The sequence below is a fragment of the Bubalus bubalis genome, chromosome 1 (assembly GCF_019923935.1).
Source record: "Bubalus bubalis isolate 160015118507 breed Murrah chromosome 1, NDDB_SH_1, whole genome shotgun sequence".
Classification (NCBI taxonomy): Eukaryota; Metazoa; Chordata; class Mammalia; order Artiodactyla; family Bovidae; genus Bubalus; species Bubalus bubalis.
In genome coordinates this window covers 32828319-32851224 of record NC_059157.1, presented here as the reverse complement: position 1 = coordinate 32851224, position 22906 = coordinate 32828319, and the positions used below count along the sequence as shown (strand labels likewise).

The window sequence follows — 22906 nt, the reverse complement described above, 5'->3', positions numbered from 1 at the left end:
GATCATTTAATGGATTTGTGGACATAGCAGGGGAAAGAGAGGTTGAGATAAACTGAGAGCATATCACTGACGTATATACACTACCATGTGTAAGGCAGATAGCTGGTGGGAAGCGTCTGTATAGCACAGGGAGCTTACCTCAGTGCTGAGTGATGACCTAAAGGGGTAGGATGGAGGTGGTGGTTAGGGGAAGGAGGTTTAGGAGGGAGGGTATGTATGTATATGTATAACTGATTCATGTTGTTATACAGCAGAAACTAACACAACATTGTAAAGCAATTATACCTCAATTAAAAATAAATTTAACAAAAAACAAGATTGCCTCTTAGAGAACAGAATAGGTCTCTTATATTTTAAGGCTTTATGTATTGTTATATCTTTGCCATTGTTATTTTACTTGACCTCTGCTGACTCTTTAGGTAGACTAGTAGATATAGTTATTTATTCCCTTTTTGTACAGGACTTCCTTAGTGGCTCAGTTGGTGAAGAGTCTGCCTGCAATGCAGGAGATGTGGGTTCAATCCCTGGGTTGGGAAAATCCCCTGGAGAAGAAAATGGCCATGCCAGTAGTTTTGCCTGGAGAATCCCATGTACAGAGGAGCCTGGTGGGCTACAATCCATGAGGTTGCAAAGAGTTAGACATGACTGAGCAGCTCTCACTTTCTTTCATCTCTTTTTGTAGTTGGATTGAGCGTGGTTGATAGGGTTTACGTGGCCCTCCCAAGGCCATAGAGTCAGATGGGGCTGCACAGAGCCTGTCCAATCCGGGCTAAGATCCTTTCCCTCCTGTATCCAGGATTCCTCTCCACTTCTCATTTGGCCCCTGGTGGCACTCTCCTGAGTGTCAGCTTCTCAGCCAGGAAAACAAGGTTGTATTAGGTGGGACTCCCTGGAAGCTAGAGCTGGCATAGGACATGATGTGTGTGGAGAGTGCAATTCAGAAAAAACCTGCAAACAGGTTCCCATCCATCTGTAAACTATCCTGCATGGCAGTCAGATTCTTTACCATCAGAGCCACCAGGGAAGCCCAACCATTATCAAAGTCTTGGCAAATGCAATCAACTTTTAAAAAATTTACCAAATATCTACTAGATTGGGTGAGATGGGACAGAGATGGGTGAGAAAAAAGGTTGGGTGAGATGGGACAGAGATGGGTGAGAAAAAGATACACAGTCCAGAAAGAGCTCTTTGTCTACAGTAGGATGTAGATATGGAAGAAATAAATTATAATATTAGGAGCATAACAATAAAAGTAAAAGAATTGGAGAGTAGCACAAAGAAGGAAGTAATGATTAAATCTATATAGAGAAAGAGAAGATCTGGAAGTTTGCATAGAAGAGCTTATTTCTCAGCCTGATGTGGAATGACAAATAGAAACATTTCTGGTAGCAGAGGCAAAGTTGGTGAAAGAAGGGAGAACATGCCAGATAAAGAAGTAGCAGCTCAGAGATAGAAAGGGCAGTAAGTAGTTTATTAGAGGCAATATAGGGAATTCGGATTTATTTAGCATAAATTTAAAGTTGGATGTGACAGGAAATAAGGTTAGAGAATTAATAACCATAATAATCCCTAATATATATTAAGCACTGACTGTATGTTCGTATTTATATGGCTGGCACAGGGATGTGCCTTATTAATGTTCCCATGCTGCTGCTGCTGCTGCTAAGTCGCAAGTCAGTTGTGTCCGACTCTGTGCGACCCCATAGACGGCAGCCCAATAGGCTCCCCTGTCCCTGGGAGTCTCCAGGCAAGAACACTGGAGTGGGTTGCCATTTCCTTCTCCAATGCATGAAAGTGAAAAGTGAAAGTGAAGTCATTCAGTTGTGTCCGACCCTTAGCGACCCCATGGACTGCTGCCTACCAGGCTCCTCCGTCCATGGGATTTTCCAGGCAAGAGTACTGGAGTGGGTTGCCGTTGCCTTCTCTAAATGTTCCCATAAAACCTATGAAATAGCTCATTCCCATTTTACAGATAAGAAAACTGAAAGTCAGGTGTGATTTGTCAGGATCAGAGCCATTGATGGACCAGAGTTCTAAATCAAGCACTTCTCACCTCCATTCCAAAGGACTCCTTGGTTATAATGAGTCTCAGCTGTCTTGCTTAAGCTCTTCCATTTCACTCTAAGCCAGTGGCTTCGTGGCTCTCAAACCTCAGCCTCCATCAGAATCACCTGGAAGGCTTTCTAAAATGCAGATTGCTGCATCCACTCCTGAATTTTCTTATTCTTCTGTAGGTCTGGGGTTTGGCCCAAGAATTTATGTTTATACCAGTGCCCAGGTGATGCTCATAGTGCCAATCTTCAAGCCTCTTGTGGAAAGCCTTTGCCCTAGAAAACAGGCAGCAGCTGAAACCGCTGAACCAAAGATGAGCTGAGGTTAGTCGAAGTATTCAGAGATGCGTCTCAGGCAGTGGTCGGGGAAGGTGATGCAGGTAGGACCCCAAGCCGTGGCGGCAACATGGAGCCAGAGTGTGTGTGGGGACAGACTCCAAGCCAGCTGTGACTGGTAGTGTGATGTGGGGGTCCTGACTGAGGTGAGTGCTCCGCCATCTTTGTAGTCTGAGCGCACACACCCTGACTGGTTCCTCCCTCCTGTTTAAGTTGAAGCTGCAGTTGACACGAATGCCGTCTTCAAGAGGATTTTGTGAAAATCAGAGAGGCTAAACCCATTATAAAATGAGCATGTATATACCTAGCACAGTGAAACATTTAGCAAAAGTTATTATTATAGCAAGGAGAAGGAAGCTGAGAGAACTTCAGGCAGTTTCTGACTTCAAAGTCTAGACTGCTTTGCTTGGTGTTCCTGGAATAATCTGCATAGATTTATATTTCTAGGTTTTTGTTTGTGTCTGTCCTATATTCCATTCATCTCACCCCTCACCCCAATTCCTATGCAAGGGTGCTTGTCAGAGGGGAGGAGGGGTTGGTAGGTGTTGAAGACAGGCCCGGAGCCAGAGCCCAAGCTCTTTCACAAACGTTGTATAGAGCAAGGAGTTCAGTGTAAAAACCCATTATTCTTAAACTGAGCTAGAGAAACCTCTTCTTTCTTGCTGTCTACCTTCTCTCCCACCCCTCATCCTTCCAAATGTCCTGTGACTAAAAGTCCTGTGACTTTTAATCTGTTTTCACATCTGATTCATTTGCATGAATATATTTCTGTGACAATGTAAGGAACCTGTTTTTAAAGGAAATGAATGTGACAGCGTCAGCAACACACATCAGATTTCTTAGGCAATCCCTAAAGGCATTAACAGAGTGAGCATAAGAGCTGAACTGTGTCTTAATCCCACTGTGATGTGGAGACAGTACTCTGTTAAGATACGATTTCAGAGATGTCTTCACAGAAAAAGTGGTGTGTGTAATACCCGTACCTTTTTTGGAAATTAAGGATATAAATGAATGCTTATTTTTCTACTTGTAGTCATCAAAAAGATCCCAGGAGACAACTAAGTGTATGGATTGTGACAAAAAGTATTTCTTCCAGTTTTCTATGTTTGCTAGAATTCATTGTTCCTCTTCTGGTAAAGATAAATTAAATAGGATAGCTTGGTCAACTAGGTCCGCCATTGTTGTTGTTCCATCACTAGGTCATGTCTGACTCCTTGTGACCCCATGGACTGTAGCCCACCAGGCTCCTCTGTCCATGGAATTCTCCAGGCAGGAATACTGGAGTGGGTTGCCATTCCTTTCTCCAGGGGATTTTCCTGACCCAGGGGTTGAACAAAGATCTCCCACATCTTCTGCTTTAGCAGGCAGATTCTTTACCCCTGAGCCACCAGAAAAGGCTTTCCAACATTACACAACTATATCTCATTAGTCGACAAGACACAATATCCCCTCCCAATTAGTGAGATACCACTGAATGTTAAGTCAGTATTACTATAAATTACAAACAACTATTGGTATTATTTCAGTAACCTCATTGCATTTTTTAATGTTTGAATAAATCCATTTCCAATTCTTCCAGGCAAATCATCATTTAAAAATTTTTTTCTCAGACATATTTTAGAAGAGATAGCTTCTACCAGGAGGTGAGGAGTTCTCACATTCACAGTCATGTCGAGCCTCATGTGAGAAGTTTATCTCCCCAAATACAAGACTAATCCAGGCAAAATAATATTTAAAGACCAAACAGTTTTGAATAATGTCAAAGGATGAACTCCCACCCTGCCCCCACCCAGCTCAGGAATGGGTTTTTGACATTGTAAATGTGATCCCATGACCTCTCTTGCCAGGAAGGCAGCATGCAATTAAGAAGTCGAGTTGTTTCCTAAAATGTGTAGATGCTTTTCAGAGATGGTCAATGTCACTCAGCAGAGTCCAACACACATTCTCTCATCCACACGTGGCTGTTACTAGGAAACAAATTTCACTGTAACCTTGAAAATACCGTTCTTAGGGTGTTAGCATTACTTGTCTATATTGTTCTGGCATTTTAGTGATAGAAGGTGTTTTTATATGGGTAACAAAATGCAGGCTGACAAATGAAAATCAGCCCCGTTGAATCACTATGCATATTTCTCTGAGTCACCATGCCCTTTGCTGGGTTGCAGCAAACTAGTTTTACTCATCTCTGTAGGCGAAGCACAATAAACAGCTACTGTACCAGCTCCAGATTAGAGTCAGCAGCTGCAGATAGTAAATGATTCAGAGACAGACTCGTGTTTCCCACCCTCCTGATGGCATAAATAACAGGGAACAAGATTTTTCCACTAAATCTTGTAGGATCTTTCTCAACTTTTTAGCCGAAACTTTTTCTTGAGATAATTCCTCATTTCAGAAAGATACTTTTAGAAATCTTTTTAGTTTGTGTTTAAGCAGTATGACTTACCTGTTTTTGAATCAGATACCTTCTTTTGTTCCCTCGGTGAGAAAAACTAAAATTGCTTTTACTCAGGAAAGAAATTTTTAATTTCAGCCTGTCTGTTTTTCACATAAAGAACAAAATTCTCTCATGGCCTTCTTCTTCAGTAAATAGGTACCGAGCACAGCTATATAAAAAGCTCTCTACTAGATCTGTGGAAATTCACAGATAAGACGTGGCTCCTTGTCTTAAAAATGTACAATTTGGGGACTTCCCTAGTGGTCCAGGAGTTAAGAATCTGCCTTGCAATGCAGGGGACATGGCTTCTATCCCTGATCAGGGAACTAAGAACCCACCTGCTGCAGAGCAACTAAGCCAGGGTGCCACAACCAGAGAATCCACAACCAGAAGGACCCCTCGTGCTACGACTAAGACCCAACACAGTCCAATAAATTTTTTTTTAATGTACAATTTCCCAGGGGATTTGATGTATACATGTAGAGAGGGGAAAAAAGAGATGATTTGCAAAATCAATGCATCTACATTTAAATAATTGTGTTCATTTAATTCATGTGTTATTTTTATAGGACTCATTTAAGAAGACTTCTTTTTATTTGAAAAATGGCTATCATTGTTTTAAATTTTTAAGAAAAGATAGACTTCAGACGTTGGTTTCTATTTTCTTTGATCAAGTATAGATTAATATATACTTTTCTGAAAATGCTTTTGCATTTCGAACAGCTAGAGATTTCTTTTTCATTCCTCTCTCTTAAACTTTTTCTTTTTACACTGATCATTATTAAATGAATAATCGTTTTCTATTAAAAAGTGAATCTCTGCTTTACTATCTACTCACTTATATGCTGCCACTCTGGATCATCTTATTAAAAGAAAGAAGCATAGAGTTTCAATGTGAAATGAGTTTTAGAAATATGCTCTGCCATACCAAATTAGTGATTTTATAGACCTGCAAAATAAAATTTTATTAAACCATTTAATAGTCATATAATGGAAGAAGAATACCAATTTAAATAAGGCTGACCATTACATGTTAGTGGAAAGACATTAGGCCAGCTGTTACTGAAAATGACTATTATTTAGTGGTTTTGTCCCTTTTTTTTTTTTTTTTTTTGCATTGTAATGAAACTATTTAATCCCACACTCTAATGACTAATCCATGGGGTATATAGTGATTTCCATTTCATCAAAATTAGCTTCGTCGTGAACATAGCACAAACTTTTTTAGACACTAATAGTTGTTTTCCTTTGTTCTCCCCTTCACAGCTGCGTATTCTTACCAAAAACTGGCTTATCTATTATCTCCTAAAACATTTTTCAATAAACAATTGCAGATTGCCTTCGAAGGCTCATTTTCATCTGTTTATCCATGCCATGAGAAAGTCACTGATCTCTGGACATTAGTGCTATGCTTGGCCACTTGTTCTTGGAGACCATGTTGACTCTGGGCAAAGTCTGGGGTACATGTCTTGCTCTGAGCAGAGCTGGTACAACCCACCCTCAGTGATTTTCCGTAAGAAAGTTCCATGAAGCCATCGCCTTTGTAGGACAGAGGTAGGGCTTTCTTCTATTCTAATTCCTGAGTTAGCACGGACATCTAGTCAACTGAGGCTCTTCCACAGAAAGTTCTTCCAGTTAAGCTCCTCCAAGATGCCCCTAGGGCTTCCCAGGTGGCTCAGAGTTAAAGGCCTGCAATGCAGGAGACCTGGATTTGGTCTCTGGGTGGGGAAGATCCCCTGGAGGAGGAAATGGCCACCCACTCCAGTATTCTTGCCTGGAGAAGTCCCTGGACAGAATAGCCTGGGGCTACAGTCCTTGGGGTCACAAAGAGTCAGTCATGACTGAGTGACTAACAAGACATCCCTAGGGCTTCCCAGGTGGCTCAGTGGTTAAAAAAAAAAAAAAAAAATCTGCCTGCCAATGCAGGAGATGAGAGTTCGATCCCTTGGTTGGAAAGATCCCTTGGAGTAGGAAATGGCAACCCACTCCAGTATTTCTGCCTAAAAAATCCCATGGACAGAGGAGCCTGCTCTCCTGTGGGGTTGCAGAGAGTGAGATACAACTGCGCACAGCACAGCATAGCACAAAACTCACCGAAGTGCAGGCCCGGCATATTCCATTTAAATAAACACTTTTGTAATGTTGTGAATAATAAAGTCTTTTAATCTGTGACAGCAACATTGAACATAATCTATAAATAATTAATAAAACTAGCAGGCAGCCACTGAATGCTTATTCTGTGCTGTTGTAAATGGGGCTGTGGTAAGTGATTTACATAGATTAACACCCACTCAGAAGTACTATTGTCCTCTATGCATACTCTGCTCTTCAGAAACTGTGAATGCACCCCCTAAATTCTTGGCAAATAAATTCACTAGCATGGAGGGGCTATTGTAATCACCTTCATGAGAATCTTGCAAAATTGTCATCCTATTATAACCAGAGTAAATATGCTCATTAACCCAAAGTCAAACATAACTGTAAACCTGCTCACAAAGTTCCTTCACTAACTCTAAACCTTTCTTAAAATTTCCATCTTAGTTGTACTTATCTCACAAAGGAAATGTGCGTGTTTTTTCCTACATAGATAATAATTACCTGGGGGAGAATGAAAAATCAATACTTAGGGTACAAGTTGTGTCTTCAGATCCACAAAACTAAGTTTTTCTCTAGATAGAAATAATCCACGTGCTATAGGCTGTTGTTAAAAAAATGTTTTTTGATCTTATTCAGATTTGGCCCTTAGGGTTTTGTCAGTAGGTGTCATTGTGTCTCATGTCCCCTACTGTGAAAATCAACTTGCATTTGAATGTGCATCTTGACCCATAAATGCCACTGTGGTCCACTGAGCATCTGACTCCAATGTTTCCTGTTGTAAAATGGACAATAGGAAGCATTTTTTTTTTTCTTTTCTTAAAAAGGAGGCCTGTGACAGAGCAGGTATAGATGTCTGTGAATAAGTGTAGCACAGACAGAAGAAAACACAATGGGTTAAAGTGCGTGTCTTCAACTAGTGAGCAAGATGATAGAAGACAACAGAGTTGCTGAAAAATACCAGATCATCATTTCCGTTTCTAATTCACTTCTCCCTTTCACGGGACTGCCTTCACTCCGGTTACCCATAGTCTCTAGCTTAATACTTTGCCTCAAAATGAAGACATATCAAATTATCTCTTCCCCATTCACTTTGCTGCCTTCTCTTCCCATCCACTTGGAACACACAAACTTTGTCTTTAAATCCGCATGTATAATAATAGCCCAGTGCCTAGAACAGGAGGTCTGGTTGAAGCAGGAATGAATGAATGAGTGCACACACGGGCTATGCAGGCGTTGTGCTGCCCACGTGTATTATTCTTTGCCTGGGTGGCCAGCGCCTATGTTTAGAATTCCACTTTCCAATATAATTTTTCATAGAGAATCTCAGGACAACATGCTGCTATTTTAGATAGAGCAAATGTCATCTGAAAATTAGAACACATAGCTCTTTTTTCAAAAATCTAATCTCTGACAGTCCTTGATTTTTCCTAATTAAATTTGATTATTTTTTATTGATGGTTGCACAGATTGATTGAAAAATGGAAGAAGTTTGAGTCCCAGTTAGAATTTTATCCAATTTGGAAAAATCAATCGTACATGGGAAAATTATTTCCTTGACTAGGTCTTCAGGTTAAAGGCACAAGAAGAGAAAAGAAAAAGAATTAATATTTACTGAGTCCATTTGCTGTTGTTTAGTCATGTGTGTGACTCTTTGCAACCCCATGGACTGTAGTCTGCCAGGCTCCTCCATCCACAGAATACTGCAGTGGGTTGCCATTTCCTTCTCTAAGGGATCGTCCTGACCCAGGGATCGGATTTGTGTTTCTGCATCTCCTATGCTGGCAGGCAGATTCTTTACTAGTGACCCACCAGAGAAACCTATTGAGCCCATGCTCAGTGCCTCTCCAGGGTTCCCTACGGCCAGTGTTCTCTTGAAGACATTTATGATGAAGTAGGACCAGGAGTTGTGGGTAGACACTGGTCAAATTTGGATTACTCAATGGTGGATAGTCCAGATTTTGGCAAAACTAAGGCATCATCTTCCTCTACTGTATTTAAGAATTGAGCTCCTTGAGGTCATCCCTCTTCCAGCCTTTCACTAGAGAGAGGGCAAAAGAAGAGAAGGTGAATAATCAAGTCACACAGTAATCTTTAAACCAGCTTTTAAGGTAAAGGTTTAGTAGGCTAAACAAACAGAAAAAAAGAGTTGGCGAAAATGTGATTTTCTTGAGGTAGGTGAGGTATAATTTCCACTGTAGCATGAAGGCAGGTTGACTGCCTACTTAGTAAATGTAAGATTAGGTATATACGTGTGAAGGATTGAAGTAAAATTTATCACAAATGAAGGGAGAAAGCATGTATGTGGAAGGTAGGTGGGGAGGGGGCAGTTTCAGTTGTCATCACAAAGATTGCTGTGTGCATATTGGATGTGTCCATCTGAAATAGGATGTGATTCCTCAGCATCCAATATGGTGCCAGAGTCAAGTTGATGGAGCTCATTAGGGCAGTTTTAAAAATCTGTTCAAAGTGTTAGGTAGTTAGAATAGAAAACAGGAGTCCAAAATGGCGGTGGCTAAAAGACAAGGAAGGGAAAAGCCCGAGAAAATGGAACCAAGGAAGGTCAAAGAAAGGTCTAAGGACCCGAGTGAGGACTTCAGGTAGAACAAACAGCACTCCTGGATAGCCCAATTTACATAGGGCAGGCCAAGAGGGGAGGAAAAAACATAAAGAGAGGAGCCAAAGGGCCGGGGCTCTCCTCTCTTCTCTTTGCCTCTTTGGGTCAGCATGCCCTCACACCTCAAGGATGTATTTTCCTGCTATTTTCTAAATAAAATTGAGCTGTAACACAGAGCTGTAACACTGATCTGTCTAAGAGCTATAACACGGTCTGTCCAAGACCCAAGAGCTATAACACGGTCTGTCTGAGAGCTAAGACACACTGAGGGCTCTAACATCTGTCACTTCAAATTTTTGTTGAGATGAGACAGAACCGAAGAGAATGTACTTGCCTGACAAAAGGACTAATATATTATTCACAGAGAGAGTGGGCCTGTTAACAATTAAAAACCAGCAAAAAGTTCGTGTGTGTATACATACACATACACACATGCATGGAAAGTAGATATGAAAGAACATAGAACATATGAAGATGTTAACCAGGGCCCACCTACTTCCTGAAAAAGTTCTGTGACTGTGTGGTATCAGTGCCAATAACCATTGACCCCATGAACTACACAGTTCATAGAATTCTCCAGGCCAAAATACTGGAGTAGGTAACTGTTCCCTTCTCCAGGGGATCTTCCCAACCCTGTTCCCCCACATTGCAGGCGGATTCTTTTATCAGCTGAGCCACCAGGGAAGCCCAAACATTGTCACCATGTCTTGTCAAAGCAAAAGCCATTTGTATCTGGCAAAAAAGTCTGGAACATATAGCTGAGATAGGCAAGGTTTTTTTTTTTTTTTTTTTTTTTCTTTTCAATGGAAATATAAGCCTTTAAATAAATAATTGTCTTTTCTGAGCACATTTAAAAAAATATGTATAAAAAATCATGCTGAAAAAATTTATACTCAACGAAATTGTGACACTCACTCATCTAAAAAGCTTTGCTCATTCAAACCAGAGAGATTAATCACAGAAAGGAGATAAAAAAATTTTCCTGAAAGAGAAGGGAAATAATTTAGCAGTAAATCATAGAGCAGGGTGAACATGAATCACAGAAAAAGGTACCAGCTCTTATGATTTAGGTGACATATAAAAAATAGCCCTTCGTGGATTGACAGTTATAGGTATAAATGATAAAATTATTCAGCAGTGGTATGTTCTTTTCTTGCCATTTGTCATTTTGCATCTGATTACTTCTAAGAATTTAATTAAAGGGGCAACAGAACCGTATAGACCTTTTGTGACTAACAATCAGATACCTTTTTACGTCTTTTAAGAAAAATATATGACTATCTCTTGCTTTGTCCTTACTAAATGTGCTGTGCATCTTCATACAAGTTATTTTTCTTCTTTATATCATTTTTGTCTTGCAAGAAAATTTTATTAAGAAAACATTAAAAATAAAATGCAAAGGCATTCATTTTTGTTATTAGCAGAGAAACTAATTTAAACATATACTGAGAAACAATGAATATGAACAGATGCTTAACCAATGTCTCTAGATTTTATTTTTGAGCTGAAAATCAATGATAATTGTACTTTTCCTCTCTGACTCCCCAATTCAAAGTAATGAATATGAGCTCTGTATGTGTGTGTGTGTGTATACACATACAAGACCATACATTTCCTATCAGTATTTTAGACTTATTTCCTTAACAGATCTATACAGCAGAAGCTAGTGTTTCATATAGAAGATGAATGTCATCTGTTGAAAGTGTGTGTAAAAATGCAGTTTTAGCAAAGTGACCCCTGTACATGGATTATGCTTTAACTTTCTAGAAGATGTTGCTTTTGTTTTCTTATCCTATATATTGTAATGGTTCAGGAAGTAGGTTTATACAAATGCATCCTATAATAAAGTATTCATCATCAAAATTCTCAAAAGGAAAATGTCTTAAGAACTATTATGACCATTGAACAATGTGACTAACCAATATACCTGTGCATACATTTTCTTTGCAATTAAGGAACTGTTAATACTACAAGCCCAATTCACAGTCACTTTAAAGTTTTGCTTCAAACAACTTCAGTGTTTTAACTGACTAAATTAAGACTTTTCTGTGCTCCCCCCCACCATCTCCCAGAGCAGAAATTAAATCAGTTTAATTTATTTTATTTGCTAACACCGTGGATATAATTATTGCTGCCGAGTCTTTTTAATTGTTTTCAACTAGGTGCTTGTCTTTAAGTTGCAATCGACTTCTAATTCCACATTGTTGATATCCCCCTGTTAATTCTGACAAAGCATCATAAATCCAGGTATTTAGGTTTATTGAATTTTGAAATGAGGTGATTAGTTGGCTCATGGATGAATGAATTGATGCAAAGCAAAATGAATTTTATGATTTACTATGGTTTACAAGTTCCCTTGGAACCATTATGGGCAAATTGTAAAATGTATTAAGAGGTAAGATATCACATTTATAATCTACTTGGCAAATTTTCCTCAAGTAAAGATATTCAAGTGTTCTGCAAAAGAGTCACTGTTGAATAAATGTTGGGCATACACAATTAATTTTCACTGTGTTGTCTTCTACTCTGTCATTTGTGAGTCTAAGACGCTAATGTATGAGGTGTCAGAGGCTTCGCAACCACTGTGAAACACCACACTGTGTCATTTTTAGGGTTTTAGGTTGTAGTCAAACGTTCAAGGTAACTGCCAGATCAAAGTTGTAATAAGATGCATTCTACTTTAAAACAAAAGGTTCATCACTTAGTCCCTTCCTGATGGAGGCTATGAACATATGGATTTTACACTATTGACCTTATGGCATATAATTCATGCGTTTAGTTTGGTATTACAACAGTCGGAGAAATGTAGGTCCATTAACATGTTAATTTCTATGAAAAATATTAATATCACACTATTATAGTAACACCAAAAAAACTAGGCAGGTCAGGACCTGTGGTTAGAAGAAGGAGTCAAGCATGTACGGTATGGTGTGAGGCCTCAGAGGGTCTTCACTGACATGGGAATTCTACCATTAGTAATTCATCTCTCTTTTTCTTAATAATATTAACCAACCCCTCCGCGGGGTACAAGAAGATACCAGCCTCCCAACAGCTCACTGAGATCAGCTGTGGTGACAGATGCTACCTTTGCTTAGCCTTTGGGGAGGGTAGGACACGACAGCTGCTGGAGGAGTTTAATTCTAGAAGAGGCACTATGGAGGAGAGCTCCAGGCAGTCATGGGGTTCCCCGAAGGCCAAGGGAGAGGAAGACAGGAAGTGTAGGCAAAGAGTATGATCGTCCTGTCCCCAGCCTCAGTTGTGCAGTGTTGCTTCCTGAACAACTTGTAGCCAATCAAATGCACCAAATTTTTCCACCCCAAGCAACACATTTTTACCTTTGAACTCATGCAGTATTCATCCTTTACAGCTATTTCAACTGAATGTGGTCTGTAAAACAGGTACACTGTAGTTAAGAGTGAACTTGTCATTCTAAATATCCCATGGGAAATTTACAATGTTGTGTCTGTTGAGTTAAAACCTAAAATGTTCATTTCCTGATAACTTGTCTTAAAGAATTCACACAAGGCTTCAGAGGTGACCTGTCAGGTTTATTTGTTTCTAATCAGATCCATCATCTATAATTTTTATTTCTTGTGTGTGTTAATTGCCAGTGACACTCTATTCCTTAGACGCATGGTGGGCATGGGCCAGGGGACCTGATGAATTCTGATCCTGTATGAATGAAACGTGTAGCCACTAGGAAGGGTACAGTGAAGTGGTCTCGTGACTTTGAGTTTGGGGGAAAAAAAGCAGAGAGGTGAATGTTATTTTTCCCCCCTAAGGATTAGAAAAAGAATATTCCAGTAGCTGTCATTTTTAAGCTCCAGAAGTTCAATTTCAAAACGAGTAGAGTTTGAGGGAATCTCCAAATCAATTAAATGTAGCATTCAAATGTGATTTTATTAGTTACTATAGATTTTTTAAACTTTTTATTTTATATTGAAGTACAGCTGATTCACAATGTTGTGATAGCTTCAGGCGGACAGCAAAGGGATTCAGCCATATACATACATGTATCCATTCTCCCCCAAAAGTTACTGGATATTTAAACAAAGCATTTCTAATATTTTGGGACTTCACAGAAGAGCAGGCAGTATAATGAAATCCTGAAATTCTGGTAGATTATTCAGTTTCACTTTCTTTCTCTTCCACTGCCACACCCATACTATTTCTAACGGTGGAACTCCCCATGAATTTGCTTGTTCCTAGCTTCTCTTGAGCAGGGAGATAATTATATAGGTTTGAAAGACTTCTAGCTTCTGAGGCAGAATGAGCAAAAACCCTTTTATGTTAACAAAGTGCTTCATTAAGCAGAGTATGTGACTTTGTAGATTAAAAATGAAAAAAAGATTTTTTTTGAAGACTGCTAATCTACTGTGTGATGGAGACTTGGCCACTGCCAACTGCCAACTTGCTCCAGCAACAAGACAGTCTATGACAGGTAACAGCCAGCCATACTGATTGTGTTCTTTTTAAAGGCTAAGCACTTTCTAGAAGAAATGGCTTTCTTTTTTTTTTTAATGTTGGGAGAGGGGGGTCAAACAGCACTTAGACTCAAGTCTGAATATATTCTTTTACCATTCTGAACATTTTATTGAGAATAATAATTGAAAGAAAATGAGCTCCCTAAAGCCGGACATGTGTTTGCATTTTCAAAGACTATCATTTTGGCATTGCATGACAATGCCACGTGGTGAGTTATAAGACTGGGAGAATTCCATTACAGGTATCAGTGTACATTAGGAACTAATAGAATGAGACATTTTAGCTGACAGAGTCAGAGTTTTATAGCATGTATAATAGAAATCTCTTAATGATAAAGCGGGTCACTGTTAGATTATAGCACACGACAGAAAGAAGGCAATTCGTCTTTCCACCAATGCCTTGCTGCAACCCCTGTCCTCTCCCCCATCAATACTTCCTTTATTATCTGACATTTATGCACAATGTTTTAAACAAAGGTGAAGTTGTCTCCCGAAGGCCACAGTAATAGGCTGCCCACAGGAAAAATATATCAGGAATGTCCTCTAATCTCTCCAATAATAATACTAACATGAAACATTTACTCATCTCTAATAACACCATAGATTTACATACACATCATTATATTTCACCAGAACTCAGAGTATGTTCACTTGTCCCTGTGTGTTTCTAAGACAGTCTAGTTATGTAGACTTTTCAGTAAGGGGTCAAGTATAATGCATTCCTAGATTCTCACTGCCTAGCTCGGGGCCTGGCAAGTGGTACTGTACATGCTCAGTATGTGGTTAACCAAACCAAGATGTGAATTTCATTCTATGGATAAAGGGGCAGAGGTTCAAGAGCTTAAGCAACTGGCTGGGGTGACCGCTAGTTACTGAGTTGCAGGTGCAGAGACTGAACTCAGAACTTTCAATGCCGGCACTCAGGGCTCTTTGCACATCAGCCCTCTGGCTCCATCAAGGCACAGAGGGGAGGATATGGGTCAGACCACAGAGTTCTTGGGACCCCAGGGGACAGGGGCCAGCACCTGAAACAAGGGAAGACCAAGGTCAGTGTCAGAAGCCAGAGCTCATCTTTTATTTTTCTCTCTGTCACAAATGTTCTGGAATTAACTTTCTTCTATCTTGGTGGCCATTCCCTGCCTCTTCTCCAGCACTGATGAGAAGCCCTTGATTCCTAATTATTATCTATCTCTGTTACTGAGCATTTTCAAAAGCAGGACCGTAGTCTCAAGAATGTTCAAATAAAACTCTCTCTAGACCCAGGGTAGGCTTGGTCTTTTGTTCTGCAGTGGACAAACTATGGCAAGAGTTCTCCCTGCCATCATGGGGACCAGGGAGCATCTCAAAAGAGGACAGAAGTCTCCCTGTCTTTCCCAGCCAATTAAAGCCAAGTTTAAGGTCTTTTCCTCTGAAGTTATGAGAGTCATCACTCGGAAGTCATTTTTTCCACTTCCTTGTTTCGTGATGTAACATTACAATGCAACCCTCACTTTATGTTCTCAAACACAATTAAGTGATTTGTGCAGAATAATCAGATTCCCCAGCAGGTTATTTTCTCTTTAATATTAATTTCTGAGGGCAAAGAGGAAGAAGCTAAACTCTATTGAATGGCTACTCTGTAAGGCACTGCGTCAGGTACCTCTCATCCTGATCTTAAAAAAGAAAAACAACAAAAACACTCTGAAGATAGAACTTAATATATCTTCCTTTGAAAATGAGGACACTAAGGCTCAAAGACATAAATATGATTCCCAAGGCTTTCTCCAGGGGATCTTCCTAACCAAGGGATTGAACCTGGATCGCCCACATTGCAGGCAGATTCTTTACCATCTGAGCCACCCAGGATGTCCCAGTTACGGTCAAAAACTAGCCAAGGGCCTTTGGCATCTGATTCCAGAGGTCCTGTCTCTTCTCCATTGTCTATTCCAGGACTTAAATAGATTTTGAGTTATTTATTTTGACACTGAGGAGCTTTTCTATGCATAAGCCTTGCATTTAAAAGCATCATTTTAGGGGAAAAAAAATTACTCTCGCATGTTACAAATCTGGAACTGCCTTTCAGAATAGTAGCCATCTTATTCAGTGATCCCATGATCTTAATAAAGTTGTATTTTGGGTTTTAGGGTTACACAATGAAAGGAAAAGTGGAATGGAGAGAAAGTATAACACAGTCATGGAAACTAGCAGATTGAGATTTTGATCTCAAATCTGCCAAAGACTAGCAGTAAGATCTTGGCAAGTTACTAACTTCTTTGGACCTCAGTTTCCATTCCAGCATAATCAAGATGATCTTCAAGGTGCCTTCTAGTTATAGAAGTTATCTATACATTGTAATGGCACCCCACTCCAGTACTCTTGCTTGGAAAATCCCATGGACGGAGGAGCCTGTTAGGCTGCGATCCATGGGGTCGCTGAGAGTTGGACACGACTGAGCGACTTCACTTTCACTTTTCACTTTCATGCATTGGAGAAGGAAATGGCAACCCACTCCAGTGTTCTTGCCTGGAGAATCCCAGGGACGGGGGAGCCTGGTGGGCTGCTGTCTATGGGCTGCTGTCTCTGTGTCTGCACAGAGTCGGACACGACTGAAGTGACAACATAGCATACATTGTAACAATCTGTCATAAGAAAAGAGATATTTCAATTTTTATTCCATGCACAGTTGTACCTTTTTTTAAAAAGCCCTCAGGAATATAAATCTGTTGTTTGATGTTCCTCCTTAAATAGAATATACTCATACTAATGTGTTTAAGGATATAAATAAAGCATACTTTTATTGAACTAGTTTGGTGAAACTATTTTGCTGCAGATTTAGTGATGGAAAAACACATTTGCCTTTAAGTAGAACAAAGAGAACATTATTGAAATAAAATTTCACGTGTCCACTTATGGTCATTTTAGGGACTGAGTTTGTGTGTCCACCTCAGTTTCCGTCAAGATTCAGGTCTTGAGGCAACGGTATAAGAAAATAGTGCATCTGTAGTGTGCAGTGTACATGTCATCATTATACCAGGTATGGAAGGTCACTGGCTGAGGACTTTTTCACAGCTGAGACAGGTACAAAATACAATTTTCTTTAAATTAAGAAGGGAATTTAGGCCAGGGTCTCTGAATATATTTATTTATGCACTTTCGTTTTAAGGTTTCAGTTCAGTTCAGTCACTCAGTTGTGTCCGACTCTTTGCAACCCCATGAATTGCAGCACGCCAGGCTTCCCTGTCCATCACCAACTCCCGGAGTTCACCCAAACTCACGTCCATCGAGTCGGTGATGCCATCCAGCCATCTCATCCTCTGTCGTCCCCTTCTCCTCCTGCCCCAATCCCTCCCAGCATCAGAGTCTTTTCCAATGAGTCAACTCTTTGCATCAGGTGGCCAAAGTATTGGAGCTTCAGCTTTAGCATCAGTCCTTCCAAAGAACACCCAATGTTGATCTCCTTTAGGATGGGCTATTTGGATCTCCTTGCAGTCCAGGGGACTCTCAAGAGTCTTCTCCAACACCACAGTTCAAAAGCATCAATTCTTCAGCACTCAGCCTTCTTCACAGTCCACCTCTCACATCCATACATGACCACTGGAAAAACCATAGCCTTGACTAGATGGACCTTTGTTGGCAAAGTAATGTCTCTGCTTTTTAATATGCTATAGAGGTTGGTCATAACTTTCTTTCCAAGGAATAAGTGTCTTTTAATTTCATGGCTGCAGTCACCATCTGCAGTGATTTGGGGGCCCAAAAAAATAAAGTCTGACACTGTTTCCCCATCTGATTCCCACGAAGAGATGGGACCAGATGCCATGATCTTAGTTTTCTGAATGGTGAGCTTTAAGCCAACTTTTTCACTCTCCTCTTTCACTTTCATCAAGAGGCTTTTTAGTTCCTTTGGAATTAGAGAGATACCTGACCATTATCTCGCACAGACAAATTTTTGTTTCCTTTTGAAAGAAAGCAAATCTTTATAGCAACCATTTGAAATCTAATAATTGCAGAAAGCAAATTGGATGTGCCTTATGAGACAATCAGCACCTACTAGTTTAACCTCCACAGTTAATGAATGGCTGCTTAACTAACTTGCACTGAAATTTAGAGCAGAATTAACCATTGAGTTGTCTGAAGAAGAGATTTGTCTTTTAACAAAAATCATTGACAAATGAACATATTATCTTGATGAGGTATGTCCATTTGCTTTGCTTTGTTTTAATCTTCATTCAGACTTCTCTAACAAAAAAGAAAAGAAATTATCCTGCAAAGTTTAAAAGTGCCCCTCCAGTGTGACTATTTCATCATTCACATTCAGAATCAGTGAGAATTTCCTATAAAGGAGGCATTGACCGCAGAGAACAATGTTGCTAGATTGTGCAGATTGCGTGTGGGAAAATAAAATGCTCATGAAAATTGCCTCCTTGAAGTGAATGTCAGCATTTCTAAGTTTGATTTTTATTTTATTTCAGAGTCAATTTTTTTCTTTTCCTGTGCAAAAAGCCTTCCTAATAGAAGTTAGTGATAAGAACATGTGTCATTTTTTGCATCTTGGGCATACATTTATTTCCTCATTTTAATCAAGTTAAAAAGAATCAGTTGCTTCTAAATGAAGTTGTAAATATTACTGATGCAAAAAAAAAAGAGAATTGGTATGCTAAAATTGGTAGGATATGAGAGGAGGAAAAATATATTTTTCTATGCGATCTCATTATGCATGACTTTGGCATTTTTTTTAAGTTAATCGCATTTTTTTTTCCTTAGCTAATACAATCCATTCAGCTTTGTGTCTCATTCTGTTGTTACTACTTGCTCTTGTATATTTGCCAGTTGAAACTGAGCGCCTGAGAAGCAGAGAAATTCTTGATGAAATATTTAATCTTGTCAAAGATTATCATCTTTCCCTCTACCTTATTCTTTGTGACCTATTTATACTACTTTGCTATTAAAAAAAGAAGAAGAAGAAGAACTATTTTGGGTCACAGAAATACATTTTAAAAAGTAAGATTCCCCTAACAGTGGCAGTCACTGTCATTTTGTTAGCCTGTCACTCTGGAGGGCCACACAGGAACAACGGGAGAACGATCAGTGCCTCTCTCAGTAGAATGGGATAGAGTCACAGTTCCGAGTGAATCAGAAAAGGACAGTGAGCAAATGCCCTGGTCAGTCTGGACAGACGTTGATTTTGAATCTGTGTATTTTTATTTTTTGAATAGGGAATAACGCTGTGTCAAAGTTCCGATTTTTTTCTACTTTCCACATTTCAGTAGAAAACATGTCATCTCTTGTTTCCAATTCCACCTTTCCAACTGACGTGAAAGCGACAGCATTCTGTTTAATTGGCTACTTGCAGTTCATTAGAGGAGGCTGCCTGGTTAAGCCATTCTGGAGCATTCGTAAGAAGTAATCTTCCCGGAGCTTAGCATCCCCCTTGACCTTGTTAAAGGTAAAGGAGGTCAGACTTGGGTTCAACAGACACACTCTCTCGCCAAGGAGACTGGCATGACAAAGTAATCATTGCGTGTCACTTTTCATTAATCACACCATTTTCCTTTTCATGAACTACCAGCAGATAATTGTTACTAAATGCGATTTGCAACACTCCATGCAGTGGTTGAAGAACCAGAAATAGGCAAACAGATAAAAACATTGTTTAGCTTGCAGGCAAGCAAGTGTTTGCTATTCAGAGGTACATCATGCATAAACATTGATTTAGCCACGAGCTGACACTTATAAAGCTTTTGCTGTTTCCAGAAAGCCCTGTGGTCAGGCTAAGTAATAGCCAAGGGCAAGCGCTTTTACCTGGATGGCAAGGTTACATTCTATTTAAATTCCCTGATTGAAATAAATCAGTTTCCCTAATGTTAGAGGGCTGAGCAATCGCCATAGGTGAGAATCAAGTGCACTAAATAAAATGTTTGCCTTTATGGCAAAAGACTCCTGGGGGTGAGTTTGTTGATTTTGAATAAGTATTTCATTAAGTCTGAGTGGCTGTACATAATTTGGAAGCAAAAGATTTATTTAAATCAATGTATATTTCCAGCTTGCTTTAAGAAATGGGTTACATTTATGTACAACAAACGAAACTCTTTGTTTTCTTTCTTATCAGGGATTCCCAATATTTAAACACCTCCAAAGTGATTGATAGTACTTTTGAAGGTGCTGGTGGGTTTGGCACTGGGTGAGCTGTGGTTCTACCACTGGGTTCATTACAGGAAGCACCCAAGCTCTGTGCAGTCGGCTCAGATCAGTGGTCCTGAGAATGGACGTGTATATGGCACATCACAAACTGATGCTAAGGAAATGGTGCCAGACACTCAAAGCAAGCAAATAGTGAAGCATTTCTCTCGCCACACTATGATTTTATTAGCTCAACCCTGTCAATACACTATGATGGGAAAGAGAAGACAGAGTCAGCTATGAAGATGGACATAACAAGAGTAGAGATCCCAAACTGCAGTCAATGTTTTCAGGTTCTTTCTTCCTGTCATTCATTCATTCTCTTTTCTCTCCCTTAGTCTTTGAAATTTCACATCAGTTCTAACATGCAGGATGGCTTTATCTGACATTAAGGTGCAAAATTGACAAACTCAATTGACAGTATATACTAACGATAAAGAGGACTTCTAGATGATGTAGTAAAATTGAAAAGATTTTTGTTCTTAAAAAAAACATAAAGGAAGCCTGAGTATCAATTACAACTTTTCAAAGTTTTCTGAGATAATATGCTTGTCAGACAAAGCTATAATATTCAGTAGAGGGAAAATAATCATATTTTGGCAGAATAGAAAAAGTAATTTGATCAGCTATATACATATTTCTTATTTATAAAAAAGTTGAGCTATTTACTGAAACTGATTTGCAGATTGTTGATTTTGAGGAAGTGTTTTCACAAAGCATATTAAAGTAAAAAAATTCAACCAAAATAATGTATAATATGAACTTATAAAATCACTATATACTCACTGCTAAAATGAATTGGATTCCCCATTGCATAAGCAGAGGTAATCTTCCATTTTTATGGGTCTCCGTTTCATCATGTAATCACATTTTTTATTATGGTAACTTCTGTGGTCGTTAATCTTTATCATATTTAGTTTTTAGACATTGGTTGCTGTAGAGTGTTCAGCATCTAATGAAACTAACACTTTGCATGATTGTATATGTGAACCATCCCATCTGATCGGAAAAAAAAAGAAAAAATTCCTAGCTGTTCTTCGGTACTATGTTCTAAATACTCTGTATATGTTAGATTACTTAATCCTTGCGACAGCATATGAGATAGGAGGTACTGTCATCATGATTTACAGATAGGGAATGAAGATGCAGAGGGGACTTCTTAGTCTTGACTAGGATTTTACCGTGAACACGGAGCGGCATTCAAGCTGCAGCCCACCAGCCAGAGTCTGGGCACTTAGTCACTGAAGACACTGGCCCCAGGCACTTTCACACCATCCAAGCTGATGCGGGTAGACCAGCCAGGTCTCCGCTGATCTGAGATGCGGTCTCATAGATGGAACATGTCTGCTGATAGAGCGCCTTCTGTTCTCTGTTAAGTGCTTGGGGATTTGAATTACTTACCCTCAGGCTTGCTTTCTTACAGTGTAAAATATTATTCCTAATATACATCGAGTAAGATTGCACAGTTTTAACATAAATGGATGCATGCAGATCTAAGAGGGGAAATAGATACGACCTGGTAACTGGATGATAGATTTGGTCCTTAACAAGGTGTGATGCTGATGCATTGAAACTCTTCGCCTCTCCCCACTATGACTGTTCTCCTTCAGACTCAGAAACCCTACCAGGGTTGCCCTGTCTGTTTCCTGCTCTCTACAGCACAGTGTAGAGGCTGTTGTGGAGTAGTTTCCTCTTTATAACAGCTGAGTTGGCTGACTTCACATTTCCTGTGTGGAGCAGGTGGGTGCAGTGTCTGTCTGCCTAGCTCAGCTAATTTTCTTTTCCTCTCGGCATCCAGAACTTATCTTCCTTCCTCTTTAATGGATAGAATTTCTTTGGGGAGTTTATTTTTTTCCTTCCTTGAGTAAGTGTAAAGAAAAGCATCATAATGTTTTCTTCAACCTTATTAAATTGCATTTCACCCTTGAAAAATGAGCCAGTGGTTTGGTGATGGCTGGGGTGTGAAATATGTCAGAATACTCAGAGGAATATGAAGCCTTAGCTCAGGTATACTGTGAGTATTGGCATGATGCATAAAGATGTCAAGACAGGGGAATTCCCTGGTGATCCAGTGGTTAGAACTCCATGCTTTCACTGCTGAGGGCATGGGTTCAATCCCTGTTCAGGGAACTTAAAAAAAAAAAAGACAGCAAAACAGTATCCTCTTTGGTCCCTGGCAGTACCAGCATCTGCAGTGAGGTCAGTGGATGTGGTCATTCAACACTATAAAGAATTTAATTCAACAACCAAAATAGCATCAAAGTAATTCAGATCCTTTCCCTTATTGCATGAAGCTGTAAAGCTGTCACAAAGGCCATCCCTTTAAGTAAATCCTTTTATATTCTCCCATTCACTGTTTCATTACCTCCCACTCAGTCCCCTTACCGACCCCTGGTGCATGGAAGAAAACCTCCTCAGCCCCAGGCTGCAGTCCACATCTCTCTCCCTCTACCCACCCCCCCATCCTGTCTTGCAAAGCCAAGAAAACTATTTGGCCCTGGAGGAATACTGTCAGTCACTGGGGATGGGTAAGAGATTAAGAAGAAAAAAAAAAAGAATTCTCTTTAGCCAGTTGGGGAAAAGGGAAAAGTTGTTAATTCTCATGTTATTACATTTTATTCCTCACAAGTAGGTCATCAGTTTTCTTGTTCCTTTTTTTAATCCTCACTATAACCCCCAGCCAATCTTGTTGGCATACAATGTTGAGATAATTTTTTTTTTCTTTCTGGCAGAC

The 22906-nt window shown here is 39.6% G+C and overlaps 1 protein-coding gene across 1 annotated transcript in view; it reads left to right on the top strand.

Moving 5' to 3' along the window:
• Window positions 1-2390: 2390 nt before the first annotated feature.
• The window catches only part of TENM3 (teneurin transmembrane protein 3), a 1064917-nt gene continuing 1044401 nt past the window's right edge, over window positions 2391-22906 (top strand). Inside the window, exon 1 of the mRNA XM_044938509.2 lies at window positions 2391-2533. The gene's annotated coding sequence lies outside the window, so the exon portion shown is untranslated. The remainder of the gene's footprint in view (window positions 2534-22906) is intronic.